Source organism: Melospiza georgiana, chromosome 7 (assembly GCF_028018845.1).
Source record: "Melospiza georgiana isolate bMelGeo1 chromosome 7, bMelGeo1.pri, whole genome shotgun sequence".
In the NCBI taxonomy this organism is placed as follows: Eukaryota; Metazoa; Chordata; class Aves; order Passeriformes; family Passerellidae; genus Melospiza; species Melospiza georgiana.
In genome coordinates this window covers 19,838,807-19,841,857 of record NC_080436.1, presented here as the reverse complement: position 1 = coordinate 19,841,857, position 3,051 = coordinate 19,838,807, and positions in this window count along the sequence as shown.

Genomic DNA, 3,051 nt, shown 5'->3' with positions numbered 1-3,051 from the left:
CCGGCCCGCCCCGCCAGCGACAGCCCCGCAGCCGGCGGAGCGCCGCGGGCGGGCGGGCTCCGGGCGGACCCCGGGCAGGCCGGGGCTGCGCGGCGGCGCGGCGGCGCGGCCGGGGGAGGGAGGGAGCGGCCGCAAGATGGCGGCTCGGCGGCCGCCGCGCGGGGGGCGCCCGGGTCTCCGCCGCCACCTCGGCCCGGGGGCTTCCCCCGCGCTCGGGAGCCGCCTCCCCGGGAGTACGAGAGCGGAACGAGCCCTGGCCGCTCCCGGGGCGGCCTTCGTGGCTGCCGCCAGCTGCCCGCAGCCCCGCGGGCGGGAGGCCGGGCAGGGTCACCCCCCGTTATCGGCCCGAGGCAGCGTCACCTGCAGCTCGGCGGGCCCGATAGCGGCGCCGGCTCCCCTGGCCCTCAGCCTCCTACTCCCGTTCCAACTTTCCCCGGCAGTCAGAGCGCTTAGAAACACAACCCCGTGTTTTCCACGTGCCGTCGGTTCCACAGATCTGACCAGTCACTCGTTTCCCCAGTAAACACTAAAGACTGGTAATGACAGAAGATTCTCTTGCAAAAAACGAGGACGCAGCTTTCTCAAGGCTTTCCCTTTGCACTGCAATTGAGGGCACAGCAGTTCCGGCTGCCCTTTTCCTGAGAGCTAAGCCAGATTCTGCTGCTGCAGAGACAGGAGGAGTGAATTCAGTGTACCTCATTCTCCCCTCCTGATCAGACTAACCAGCTTGCCTTACTCGTTAAGTGGCGGCAGTAGGTGACCCTCTGGGAGCAAGGCAGTATTCCCGACTAGTGGAATGTCAACCAGTCTGTGTGCTCAGTAGCTTCCCATTCCAAACTTCCAGCAAAAAAATTCAAAAAAACCCTCAAAAAACTTGCAAGGAACTTCCAGGAAAAAAAACCAACCAAACAAATCCCCAAACCTCTTTCCATTTCAGGTAACACCCAAAAAAGACCAAAACAGAATGGAGAATTATCTCAAACAAAAAAGATGTGATTGACAATTTATGAAGCATTGTGTCAGATACAAATTCTTTCCATAGTCATTTGTGTTCACAAGGTCTACTGTTGAAATGCTTACCAGAAATTTATATTATATAGCAAGAGCAGCAATATAACAGAAATAACAGTTAAGGGGATTAATTGGAAATAGAGTTAAGAAAATCCTGTTAAAAATGCAGACAGGGACAGAAACTTATGGGGATAAACATGGCAGCTAGAAACTCTTAGAAGATAGTACATTGTCTGTTTTAAATTTAATACTATCATATATCTGCTTTAAATTCAATTTAAAGATACTGGTGCTTAAATTTTATCTTTCTGTACTAGTAGTGTCTACACTTACTAGAACCTCAGCTGACATGAAGCAGCCATGTCAGTGCTTGACTCCTCACTGCCTCTCATTCCTGTCTACATCCTGTCCCAAATCTGGGCCCACATAGCCCAAGCAAAAGATCAGCAAGGGATTATTCCAAAGCTGTGCCAAGGTTTATGATGTATGTTTACAGCTGGAAGGTGGTGCAGCTTGTTGGGTAACACTCACCCACTGGTAACGTTAGGGTGAGCCTTTGTTTTGATGCAAACACTAATAAAGAAGATTCTTTTGTTAATTTTTTCACTGTTGAAGTTTCTCTGCTTGGCACCTGACAAAGAGCACTTTCAGACTGATTGGGATTTGGTTTTGGAAGTACAGTATAATAAGGCCTTTCTGATTTTTTGGCTGTCATTCATTCTTTCCTATAGACATGACACCTTAGAGGGATGTGCTTTGGGGAGTACCAAGGGAGGAATACCAGACCATGCTAAGAACTCTTGGTAAAAATGCATGCCTTCCCTTCTCTTGAATGCATTTTTTCCCCTTTGAAAAGATCATTAGTGCTTTAGCATTTAATAAATTATTTAAAATACAAGAATCTTTCAGCTGTTTGAAAAGAGCATACATTTGGCTGGATAGGCTGCTCATTGACTGCTATTGATATCCACCAACCACCAGCCTGATTTCCCAAGGGATCAGCAGTAACAGGACAGAGCTCTGTTTCCACCTCAGCTCTGGCATACACAGCGTGCTAAATCAGGTAAGCACACTTGACCCGAGTCTTGTGTCATCTTTGGGGGAACACAAACAAATTAAAAGTGTAACAGTTAAAAAAGTAAATAGTAAACAACCTCAAAACCCAGAAAAAGTAAAATACTTGAAAGTATGAAAATGTAGTATCAAAGGCATGTGAAAAAATACAATAAAATTATTATATCTGCTGTCTAAATAAATGAAGCAGAAGTATATAAATAGGGCTTAATATGGCATATTTCCTCTTGCAGATTTTAATCTTTTAAACCATACTATAAGCAGCCTAGCAACTATCTCTCATTGACATGCAGCATCTTCTGAGATGAACAAAGAAGAACATTAGGGTCTTACCCCTTGCCCTGTTAAGAAACATGAAATCATTATTAACCAGACTGTACCATCAGAACAGCACTGTGAATAACTCAAGCACCAGATTACAGGTCCAGTTCTCCACTTGTCTGGGAAATGTTAGGAGCATGGTTTTCTGGCTTTTTTCAGTCTGGATAATTAGCAATGATAACTTAATGTTGAAGTCAAGATATCTTTCTAATGCAGTATTCAATATACAGGATACTCCTGACCATGTGCCAAGACCAAAGGGCAGTATTTTCTTACTGCTTGACACCTCCTCTCTGCTCCCTCAACACTTAACCAAACCTCCATAAGTGCTTTCTTTGAGTCACATTTTCTCTGGCCTTGAACATCCCCTTGTGTTCCATTGAGCATCTTTCTGTTCCAACATCCTGCCTTTATAGTAGTGTTTAGTTTCTTTTTCCTTGGAAGATCTCTGTAAACTAAGGGTAACAGCCATGGACATCAATTCTCATGGAGTTTCACCCAACCCACAGAAGTATCAAAAAGCCCCCATGTATTAATTTAACACCCAAACATAACTACACCCACAGCTATAACAGTGCAAATAATGCATGGGAAAGGCAAGTTTTTTGTGTACAACCTCTTGGGAGGACAGGTTTATGGAGGTCA